General features: G+C 42.7%; 1 protein-coding gene and 1 long non-coding RNA gene across 2 annotated transcripts in view; both read right to left on the bottom strand.

Moving 5' to 3' along the window:
* Nucleotides 1-12,299, bottom strand: part of LOC134442392 (class I histocompatibility antigen, F10 alpha chain-like) — a 39,941-nt gene that overhangs the window by 14,800 nt on the left and 12,842 nt on the right. The gene's annotated exons all lie outside the window — the stretch shown is intronic.
* LOC134442397 (uncharacterized) lies at nucleotides 10,602-11,973 on the bottom strand. The gene is made up of 4 exons (XR_010033369.1): nucleotides 11,862-11,973; nucleotides 11,749-11,769; nucleotides 11,208-11,244; nucleotides 10,602-10,817 (listed from the first exon to the last, which is right to left on the bottom strand). It is a non-coding gene; the product is annotated as an uncharacterized LOC134442397 (long non-coding RNA).

The raw sequence follows: 12,299 nt of genomic DNA, 5'->3' as shown, positions 1-12,299 counted from the left end.
TGTGTGTGTGTGTGTGTGTGTGTGTGCATGTGCATGTTTTTGAGTTAGTGCAGGTTGAAAGTTCAGTCACCGATGTAGTAGTGCAGGTGGAATGTTCAGTCGCAGATATGGTGGTGGGGATGAGGGGGGGGTTGTCAGTGGCCTGGCTGGCTAGAGGCTGACAGTGGAGGGAGAGTGGGTTGAGTGTTCAGTATCTTGATTGCTTGGTGCATCGTACTGCAATTCTGCGGCAAGAATCCTAACAAGAACCAGAATGAGAGAGCACATCTCTCCTGTCTTGGCAGACCTGCACTGGTTACCTGTCTCATACAGAATCGACTTTAAGATTCTGCTCACAGTATTTAAAGCATTAAATGGACTTGCCCCTAGCTATATCTCAGACATGCTCTCTTTTTATGCCCCTGCTCGAGCTCTCAGGTCCACTGATGCCAAGCTGCTAAGGACCCCCACCCCCCCGCAGAAGAAGATCGGCGACGCCGCGTTTGCCTGCTATGCGCCCAAGAGATGGAACGCCCTCCCCATCGAGATCCGATCAGCCACCTCCGTCGACTCCTTTAAGAAGTCAAGTCAAGTCAAGTCAAGTTTATTGTCAATTTCTTTACATGCACTGGTCATACAAAGAATTTGAAATTGCGTTTCTTGCTCTCCCATGCAGACATAGACTAATCTAGGTAAGGACATAGACAGTATAGACATAGACAGTACTCATACATGGACATAGACAGTATGGACGTGGACATTGCTCATACATTTAAGTGCAAGACTGGACAACAGAAGACTTGTAGAGAACATACATTAAGAGGAGGTATTTTGTTGTGCTTTTCCTAAAAGTCCTTTATAGCGTTCTGACATAGTAGCAGCTGAAGACCCACCTCTTCATCCTTGCCAACTCCTATCTGCCAAGGCGTCATAGTGTCCCAGCTGCCGCAGCGCCCTTACTACTCGCAACCAGCCCTGGCAGGGGGCTCCCCTAGGTGGTCGCTGGTCTCTGCCTGAGGTTTCTTCCTGACTATAGGGGGTCTTTTTTCTCAGACCTCACTGAGCTTTTTTTTCCCCTTACAAACTATGAATCAAGCGAAAGGGAGTTTTTCCTCACCCCTGATGCCACCAGGGGCCGCACCTGAGCGCCCAATCTCTGTGTGACTATCTATGACTTATGATAGGCCCAGCCACTATGGACCTTACACATCTAAGAATCCTGGTCCTAACCTACGTTGACCTTATGACTCTACATTCTCTGTCTATCTCTTCTTCCTCTGCCTTCCTGCTTTTTCTGCCTCTCCTCTATACCTCTCCTTTTAAATCTATCTCTAACAATGTTTTTTTCCCCATTTGTTAAGCACTTTGAGTTACATGCCTTGTATGACACAGTGCTATACAAATACAATTATTATTATTATTATTATTGCAAGCCTGGTGGTACAGGAACGGAGGCGCCTGTACCTCTTTCCAGAGGGCAGGAGGCTGAACAGTTTGTGTGCAGGGTGGCTTGTGTCTTTGATGATCATCAGTGCTTTCCGGGTGAGGCGTGCGGTGTAAATGTCCTGCAGGGAGGGGAGTGGTACTCCAATGATCTTCTTCACAACACGTTGGAGTGTCTTCCTGTTTTTCTCCGTGCAGCTTCCTCCCCACACTGTGATGCAGCTGGACACGACGCTCTCTATGGTTCCTCTGTAGAATGTTGTCATGATGGAGGGCGTAGCACTTGCCTTCTTTAGTTTGCGCAAGAAGTAGAGACGCTGATGGGCCTTCTTCGCCAGTGATGTAGTGTTGGTGGTCCAAGAGAGGTCGTTGCTGATGTGCACTCCAAGGAACTTGGTGCTGCTCACTCTCTCCACAGCATCACCGTCGATGGTCAGTGGTGGCAGTTGTTTTTGGACCCTCTGAAAGTTGACAACAATCTCCTTGGTCTTGTTGACATTCAGCAGGAGGTTGTTGTCTTTGCACTATCTGGCCAGCAGGTCTACTTCTTCTCTGTAGTGAGTCTCATCGCCCTTAGTGATGAGGCCCACCAGTGTTGTATCATCCGCAAACTTCACTAGATGGTTAGTGCTGTGGGTCGTTGTGCAGTCATGTTTCAGGGGCCTGAGAACACAGCCTTGTGGAGCCCCCGTGCTCAGGGTCAGGGTGCTTGAGGTGTTATTCCCTACCCGTACTGCTTGTGGTCTCTGCATCAGGAAGTCCAGCAGCCAGTTGCAGAGGGAGGTGCTCCAGTTTTCAGATGAGTTGTTGTGGTATTATGGTATTGAATGCTGAACTGAAGTCAATGAACAGCATTCTCACATATGAGTCTTTATTGTCCAAGTGGGTGAGGGCTGGATGGAGGGCAGAGCAAATTGCATCCTCCGTGGATCGCTTGGCTCGGTATGTGAACTGGTAGGGGTCCAGGGTCTGTCTGTTATGTGTATGCTATACAGGGATTGGACAAAATAATGGAAACACCTATCATTTTAGTGTAGCGCACCCATTGACAGTAAATAGAGCGCACCTGAACTCTAGGGAATGCCTAAGTTAATATGTTGTATGTTGTATGGTATTTTAATATGATATTTAACTAACTTAAATTCCTAATGTAATTGTAATCCAACTGAAATATGCTTAACCTATGCAAAGGTATTAACTTGTATTTGTTTGAGACTTTACAACAGTTGTATTTAATCTACTGGTTCGATATTCTATGTATTAGTTTGTTACTGGGCGATCGCTTTCCATCCCTGGAATTCTATTGGGTACGGGGGTTGCCAAGGTAACGGAGGACTCTGAGGAGAAAGTAAGGGAAGAGAAGCGCTTCTTCATGCTGAGTGACACGGCGGACTTTTATTCGTTTACTCAGCGTAATGATAAGTTTCCAGTGGTTGAATTGAGGTTGAGTTGACACCCGGCACGCCGGTGTCATCCGTTGAACTTTATTTATTTTCGTGTTTAAGTCCTGTTTAAGTTCGTTCTGCTCTGCTTGCTGTTTGGGACATGCTAGCTGGATGTGTGCTGTCGAATATGCGCTAGTTCGCTAGCACAACACCAGCTGTTTTTTTGGGACCATTCCGGATCACCACTACTTCACCGCGGCAGAGAAATGTTCGGGCTTCAGGTTCGGTTGTGGAGTCGTGGAGGGTAACTGGATGGCCATCGTTTGGAGAGTGGCAGCCGGTGCTACTTTGGATTACCGGTAACATACAGGGGGAACTCGGCTCGGCTCGTGAGTACACTGACGTTCGTTCGTTGGGATTTATGAATGAGCTCCAACGCTGCGCGCCAACTGTTTTGAAACCCCGGCCGGGTATTTTTCCTTTTCTGTTTTGGGTTGATTGTTTGAATGAGTCTATGAGAATCGGTTTTAATAAATGTTTATTGCTTATATTTTTAATATGCCGTACTTGATCATTTCTAATGTTGGGGTGGTCAGTAATCTGTGATTTGTTTAATATCTGAATTTAGTATGTCTCTGTGTGGAACTCAGAGTGGGGGCTCGCGTACAACCATAATGCACAGCAGTCATTAGTAACTACTCCCACAGTTTACCCCAGGCCTCTGGTTAAGTGAGTATTTGTCCCTAGACTGTCAATATTTTATGCCATCTTGCTAAAGAGCAGGGTTGCTACAATAGTGTGGGAAGTTTCATGACTCAAGTGGACCAACCTGTTGGCCAATCTTCATTAATTGCATATTGCACCAGGAAAGTGAAGTGTGAAGGTTCAATTAGCTGGGTAAGAGCACAGTTTTGCTCAAAATTTTGCAACGCACGCAACATTATGGGTGATGTATCAGAGTTCAAAAAGGAGAATTTCTTTGTGTGCGTGTAACTGTTGCATCTTTGACCGAGACAAGTCTTTGTGATGTATCAAGAGCCACTGTATCCAAGGTAATGTCTGCATACCACCAAGAAGGTTAAACCATATCCAACAGGATTAACTGTGGACGCAAGAGGAAGCTTGCACTGCCCCCCAGAAACAAGTCCTGCCCCCCTGAGAAATGTCCTGTCCATCTAAAGAAAACTGGCCAGAAAAAAGGCTACGATTTATTATCTGCTTGTGTCTTGTTGATAGATGCAAGAGGGAAAAACTCATATCTCTAGAGCCTGAATGCAGCGTCCATTTCGCTCCAGGTGCCTAGGTCAATGCAGCGTAGGCCTATGTGCAGCATCTGACTTAATGGGTGGGTTAATCACTGTAATGCATTACTTTTTGCTGCAACAAACTACAGGGAGGGGAAGGTGCAATATATTCTAGTTACAATTCTAGTTAAAGTGAAAGCCCACCTGAGAATTTCCAACTCCCATTGTCATTGTGAAACAGCATGCTCAGGGTACCTCAGTCATGGAGAAGGATGGGGGAGACTCAAACCAGCTACATATGGGCTACAAGTAACTGCTTAACCATGACTGTCCAGGAACTGCTAGTAATAATACATTACAATACATTTTACTGTTGCCTGGATGGCATCCAGTGTGGTGGGTCAGAAATAAGCTATTCCTGAACTTGTAACTTTTTAGTCTGCATGCTGCCGATTCCGAAACACGTCCTTGATGGGAGGTGAAAGAGTCATGATTTGTGAGTTTGATTTACATAAATTGCCAGATCCATATCTATTTTTCCGAGAGTAACAAAAGTAATGCAAAAGTAGTGTAATGCCTTTCATTGTAAATATTGTAATATAAAGGGCTACTTAGAAAAGCCAGTACATGTAGCCTAATGCATTCCAGTTTTTGAGTAACTTAACCAACACTGGTTAAGATCACCCCAATGCCTTGCGACACAAATGAAAAACTAGACAGAGAATTGAAATTAGAGGACAAATAAGGGTAGATTCATGGCCCAGTTATGATGATCTCCCATGGTGTGAGGTAAACCAACCACCAGGCAAAAACCATATTCTGCCCCTAGCTCTCAGTCTAGTTTAATATACCAGGTTTAAAGTTAAAACATGGGGGTAGTGGTGGCTTAATGAGCTAGTATAGATGCCATACCATTATGCTGGAGACCTGGGTTTGATTCCGATCCGAGGTCCTTTGCCGATCCTTCCCCACTCTCTCCACACTCATTTCTTGTCTTTCACAACTGTTCTGTCTTGTTAATAAAGGTGGAAAAGGCCAAATTATCTTAAGAAAAGTTTAAACACATGTAAATTAAAAGTGTATGTGTGGGTAAGGGGAGTAGAGGCTTGGGTTCAAACCTGGGTGGAGCAACTGGAACCCACAGGATAGCTGACACCAGCCCAGCCAAGAGGACCCAGTGATGTGTGAAATATTGAAGAGGGATATGGGATTAGTGTGGTGGACACAACAGGAGTGTGTGAATCGTATGGAGAGACTGTCATTAGGGTTGAGGGTGTGATCTGACTGTCATGCGAACAAGCCCCTTATGTGAGGCCCAGTTTGGTACTCTGGTAGCCTGGGTGAATAGCCGACTGTTGACTTCGTCATGGGCGGAGCACATAGGATGGCGTCGCCAGGCTAGTACTCTGGAGGCCCTGATTGAAAATCGGGGAGGGCAGCTCTCCTTCACTTTACTACAGCATGCATGTGTGTGGTATAAGAGCGTTCTTCTCATAAAAATACAGTTGGATTGAAACCAGAGATAATGTTTCATTATGGTGGAAGTCCCATTTATGTCCCGATGCGATGGGGCAGGCCTCAGGGGTACAGGAACAGTACGAAGGTACACATACATCTGTTATTAGAGTAGAGCCCTGCTTATTCACTTCCCCCACCCCCAAGACTTGTTTGCTTGTCTGCCTTGCAGTGTGTTGGCTGAGGGACATAGTAACTCCAACCAAAACCCACCCTTCAATAATTTTAATTCCGTTATAAATGCAAGTTTGGGGGGGGGGGGGGGGGGTCATTTCCTGTCTACTCTCACACTGTTCTATAATAATAAAGTAATGTAATTGTGATAATGTAATAATGTAATGTATTGTAATGTTGTGTCAGGGCATCCTTGTAATAGTTCTCCATGAGGCATGGCAACAAGGATGGGGTGCGACTCCCGACCCGTCAGGTTGTTGGGGGAGGTAATTAACCAGTGCTCTCCCCCATCCTCTTCCATGACTGAGATACCCTGAGCATGGTACCGTCCTGCCGCACTGCTTCCTAGGAGCACCATTGAGGGCTGCCCCCTTGCACCGGTGAGGCATAAATGCAATTTCATTGTGTGCAGTGTTCACTTGTGTGCTGTGAAGTGCTGTGTCAATGACAATGGGAGTTGGAGTTAAATGTGCAAGTAATGTTGGCTTACACAAGTAGGACCTATTTACTTTTCAATTGAAAATGACAATGGGACTTTGCCTATAGGACAGGAAAAAAAACATCTCAATTTTATCACTGATGTCTTTGACCCATGTAGTGACAGTAATTGTTGGGTGAAACCACATTATGCAGTGGTCTACGTAGGAAGAGGGCATAAGGGGATGCTGTGGTGCCCTGTGCTAAAGTGACCACTACAAGCAGGCTGTCGAGTCTGGCTTGGGTTATCCCCATCCCTCCCCATATTTGTCAAGATGGAGGGCATTCATGCACAATGCACATGGGTCAAAAAGTCACATATACAGTAATAAGACATACAGTATTACATGGAGGTCAGGTATGATCTATCCTTCTTGATGCTTTTTCAAAGCAGTTGCCCTCAACTCAATCAGTGTTATGGTGTGTCAGAGCTTGAAGCATGTCCACTTGGGTGGGGTGAAAATAGCCAGCAGCATCGTGAGGTGTTAAGTTACAGTGCCATGAGAAAGTTTGGGCACCCTTTTGGAAAATCATTACATCGGTTTATTTCTCGTTGAACTTTTAACGTAGCAACTTCATTTTAACTTATGTTGAACTATAGGAAAAGAGAAACATTTCAGCAGTGGAAGAATTTTCATAGGTGTTATAGAAAGAATTGTATGTGGATTTAAACAAAAATATGTGTGTGCATAAATATGGGCACCCCAAAGAAGGTATACGATTAATATGAAGTAGAGCTCACCTTTGCTGATCTAATGGCCTTTGGATACTTGCTATACAGGATGACAAGTTCCAACTGCCTGGTGCTACTGAATAGTTGCCAATTATTCTATCCAGAACCCCTCTAATTCAGTCAGGTTACTCATCTGTCTTCTTTAGACATCCTGGTTTAAATAAATTCAATTTTTTTCAATGATGGTGATATCTCAAGATTGGTATGACCATTTCAAGACATTGTACTTGTTGTTTTGCTTTAACTCATTGTTGAATTTTGATCAGTGCAGTGCAAACACTGTCCTGCTGGAAAGTGCAAACGCTGCTCAGCTCTAATTTTGTGTCTGACACTTGAACATTCTTTTGAAAAATATGCTATTTGAAAAGAATTAATGAGGCCCTTAACTGTAATAAGTTTTAGAGTGTGTATACTATCCACGCAGACCTATAGTAGGGTATGTTTTAGACCAGAGGTCATAGAATTTATGGGTTAATTTTTTAGCCATGTCCACCTCCCATTGTTAAGGTCAAATAACTCTAGCTCAATCTCATCTGACCACGCTATGAGTTCCCAAAATGCTTTCAGCTTGTCCAGATAAGCTTTCCGCATAAGTTTATCAACTGATGGATACACAGGAAAGCCTTTTTATTCGTCACCCATCCAATGAGCTTTTGCCTTGTGAAAAGTATACGTGGAAGGACCCATGTCTAAGTCTGCACTATCAGCAGCTATGTTCTTGTAATTCTATGGAGGTGTTCTGTAGTGTGCCTGTTACCATTCTTAGTAACCTTTAGCCATGCCCTTTTAACTATTTTTCAACAAACTACAGTTTGTTCAGAGCCCACCATATTCCAGTCTCCAAGGCAGAACTTAGGACAAGCCTCGTCTGCTATTTTATATGATAACTATCATTTTAATGACCAATCATGTCTGTCTTGGTGACTGAAGGGATTCCAAAGTCATTAAAACCAGTGTGTGCTGCAAAGGTGAGCTCTACTTCATATCAATGGTATACCTTCTTTGGGGTGCCCATATTTATGCACATGCCTATTTTTGTTTAAATCCACATAAAATTATTTCTATAACACCTATGAAAATTCTTCCACTGCTGAAATGTTTCTCTTTTCCTATAGTTTAACATAAGTTAAAATGAAGTTGCTACGTTAAAAGTTCAACGAGAAATAAACCGATGTAATGATTTTCCAAAAGGGTGCCCAAACTTTCTCATGGCACTGTATCTGAGGCATTGGTCTTAGACTGGTTGGAAATGTAAAAGTAATAAGGCTTTTACAGTAAACCACTCCTATTTTTTATTACTAATGGTCTGAGCACAGTTAGAACAGCCAGTGTAGCCACTGTGAATCATGTACATGTTTGTATGAGTACTGTTGATGGCCATATCCATTACTTTATGAGTGTGTACATAAACGTACCGAATCTTGGTTGATATTTGACAGAAATCAGTCATGGTAATGGACTAATGCAAGGTAAAGTGTGATGGATTCTCATTAGTCGTGATCACTGATCACAGCATATTGGCCTACTACATAATGAAATGGAGTCTGTACTGAAGACACAGCAGGCTCCTCAGCAGTGTGTGGGGTCGATGCCATGCTCAGGTGGAGGAGAGTATCCTACTGGTTATCCACCCCGTCTGTCAGTGTAAGGACTTGAATACTCAGTAAATTGCCCAAAGTGCTTTAATAATATTAGTAATGCATAGGTTTTCTAATCTAAACACTCTTTACATCGGATGCCTCATATACTCACCCATGTTGAGAGCTGCCATGCAAGGTACCACTCACTGTAGCATCCAGGACATAGAATCAGTAGGGGAGTGTATCGATTTGATATGGTGTATCTCTGGGAACCTGTGCTTTAGTCTAATATCTGAATTCAATCCATCCATTGAACAGTTCAACGTCAAAGGCACTGTCAAATTCATATTCCAGACTATTTGCATTGGTCTTACGTCTGTCTATTCCCATTTCTGAGATGTTGATAACTTTGACCTATGACCTTTAAATTGACCCGCAAGATTAACAGGGCCATGATGAATTTTTATCCTTCAACCTTTCGTGTAACCCAATGTTGCCCAAAAGTCAAGGAGATCGGGGGGCGCTGTGGCGCAGCACACTAAGACCTCCACATTTGGGCTTGCATGCCCACGGGGACCCCGGTTCATTCCCCAACCCTGCCCCATCTCTCTCCCCACTCACTTCCTGTCATAATCTCCACTTTCCTATCAATAAAGGCACAAAAAGCCCATAAAAATACTTTAAAAAGATTAATTCGAATAAAGTCAACAGGATCATCCAGGAGACATCTTTCCAGAAAATGTTCTATAACCATGTTGCTGACAATCTGACGGAAAACAATATCCCTCCCTGGGCAAGAGGTGTGGTCATGATTAGGGCTCCCTTTAGAATCATCAAAGTCTTGTTATGACATATGATGTAAAGTCTGCTTATGCACAATAGAGCACACAGCGTCCCAGTTTTCATGACATATATCTCACCCCCAGGTAAACACCAGTGACGTTGGATCCAAATCTGGTGTTGGTCTGGTGTTGGTCAAAAGTTTATGTGCCTCGCTCCATCCACAGGGAATGAGTCTTACTGCCTAATTAACCAGAACAATAAACATATGAATAGACCAAACGGATTTCTTCCCCAAAAGTGAATGAAAGTTTATTATCAGACAAAACCTACTGTGTCAACAATACGATTACGTACAGAATACAATGTTGAAAGAGGCCAATGCACTACCTAAATTAAGAGGAACATACTACGTGAACAGAGGTCCACGGCAGCCCTTTCCCGGGTTTCAACTCAAAGATTTGAGTTTAATACTTGGTTGCCTCATGGGACCAATGAGCAATCAGTTACCTGAACATGGGCTGTCCTAATGCCAAGGGGTTTGGCGGAACTCAGCTTCTAGCCAAGTTGTACTCAAATCCTAAAATACTACATTTTTATTACATTACCTAAAACAATTACAGGAAGGAAAGGCACAGACGTAGTGGAGCCGATGTCAGGCCCAGGTGTGGGGGATGTTACACATAAAATACATCATACACAACCATTTCCAAATGGGTACCTTTTATTTTATTTGTTTTTAAAACTGGAAATCGATCATTCAATAGAATCATCTAATCAGGCTGTCCACATTTTTTTGGGAGTTCCTTAAGCTATATCTTGATGTAATGGCATTCAGGATAGAGAAATGAAACATGTACTTTAAAAATGAAAACCTGTCATTTGTGGGTCGGAAGAATCCACACTACTGTATTTTCCACCACCACCAATTGAACCAGTTAAATCGTGAAAAGTGAAAGAAAGTTACACTTGTTGACAAAGCATTACAAAGCTAAGCTAACGAGAATCAAACAAGAATCACCAACTCGCTCTGGTACTCAAAACAATGTCTGGTCTGTCTGGTACTCACAACAATGCCTTAACCCCTTAAGACGCGGCTTTATACATTTGTTGTTACCAATATGGTAATGACCGAGTCCTGGTGCATTACTAAAGGGCCTGTGTTGTGTCATAGTATTGTAGTGCTATGGTAGGTACATTTCAATTACATCAATGATTACAGTGTGCCACTGGAGGTACGGCGCGCATTAAGGGGCTACAAGATTTTCTCATAGGTTCTAGACATGAATTGGCTTACAGATGACTATTCCACAATTTCGACCACTGACATGGAAAATAACAATAGTGCAAATAAACCCCAGTCATGAAGAGGTGAATGGTCTATTGCTGGGAAAAGTCAAACAAGTAATCAAACAAGCTTACAAACACATACAAAATATGTACATCAGTTGATTTGGGCTGGGTGGTTTTCTTTCAGCACTCCGCGTTAAGTTTTTCGGTTTCAGTCCTAGAGAGGAATGAACATAAAGAAATTTTAGATCACATCTACAACGGGAGAGAGAGAGAGAGAGAGAGAGAGAGAGAGAGAGAGAGAGAGAGAGAGAGACATCAAAGGTGTGTGTGTGTGTATGTGTGTGTGTGCGTGGGTGGGAGGTAATGAGTGTGAGCTCTTCACTTCACTGGCAGCCTGATGTCTTTTACTGGGATAATATGGGTTGTAAATGATTTTAAAAGTTTATCAGTAAGAGCAACAGCTTACTTAGGCGTATATGGATGGAGTTATTAACACTAAGCAGAGCTCACAGAACACACAATGAGCACCTTGAAAGGAGGCGCTAATCATATTTATTCTACTACACTGATAATAAAGAAACATTTAAAACCACGTGCAACATACCGGACAATGGGGTTGGAGTTGTTGGAGTTGGAGTCCTCTGCAAATGTCAAAGAACATACAGCATTAATTAAAGTGCATGTGCTGTAACTGGACACAAAGAAAAGCTGCAGGTCCTCAGTTCCAACTGGCATAATTAACAGGACTTTGCCTGATGAAGATCTGAGGGTCGAAACGTTGCACTCTCACTATTAAATCTAACAGAAGACAAGCAGTGTAATGGACTTTATTCACTTCACCTGGATAATTAATTACATGACCAAAATAAAAACTACTGGTCGTACTGTAAATCATCATTGTATATGCGTCATCATTGATTAATATAAATCTGTCACTTGCAAGTAGATAGTAAGTAAGTAAATAACATATAACATATAACAGTAAATAACCATAACCGAAGATTACATGAATCTATTACTTTAAGCTTGGTCAGTGACGAAAAGAATTATGAAGACATCAGTAAGCAATATAACCATTCAGAAGTGCCAACATTTTGGCTCAAATACAATATTATGAAATGCTCATGAATCAAAGCAATACTCACGCGATGAAGCCTTGTCATACTCTGTAAACATACAAGGGAATAAAAATCAGGCTCATGCAATCACCAAGATAGTTATACTTGGCAGTGAAGCAACATGAAAGAAAGTATCTCACCCTTCCCATGCTTCCTCTTCAACACCATGAAAACAATGCCAGCAATAAGTCCGCCAACCACGACAACAACAGCAGCAATGATGCCAAAGATCATGCCAATCCCAGAGTCCTCATTGTCTAAAAAACAGTGCTTGTCAGTTACGTGTACCTTCTCAGCAGAATTGAACAGGCAGACATTTTTGACCTCATTGCAAGGATTATTGTAACACAAACTCAATAGAGCAGACTATCAATAATTTATTCTTCTTGCACATCAACTATCTAAGGCAGGAGTGTCAAACTCAAATTCTCGGAGGGCCAAAATTAAAATCTGCAATGGCGTTGCGGTTCGATCTACAATTGTCCACGCTCACACTTAATTCTCAAAGTCAAATTTCACAAACTCTCATTCTGATCATACTATGGTATTCCAAATATTACTGTCTGCTGCATGAATGT

Source organism: Engraulis encrasicolus, unplaced genomic scaffold (genome assembly GCF_034702125.1).
Source record: "Engraulis encrasicolus isolate BLACKSEA-1 unplaced genomic scaffold, IST_EnEncr_1.0 scaffold_150_np1212, whole genome shotgun sequence".
Lineage (NCBI taxonomy): Eukaryota > Metazoa > Chordata > Actinopteri > Clupeiformes > Engraulidae > Engraulis > Engraulis encrasicolus.
Note: the sequence above shows the minus strand (reverse complement) of the source record. Positions and strands in the feature narration are given on the sequence as shown.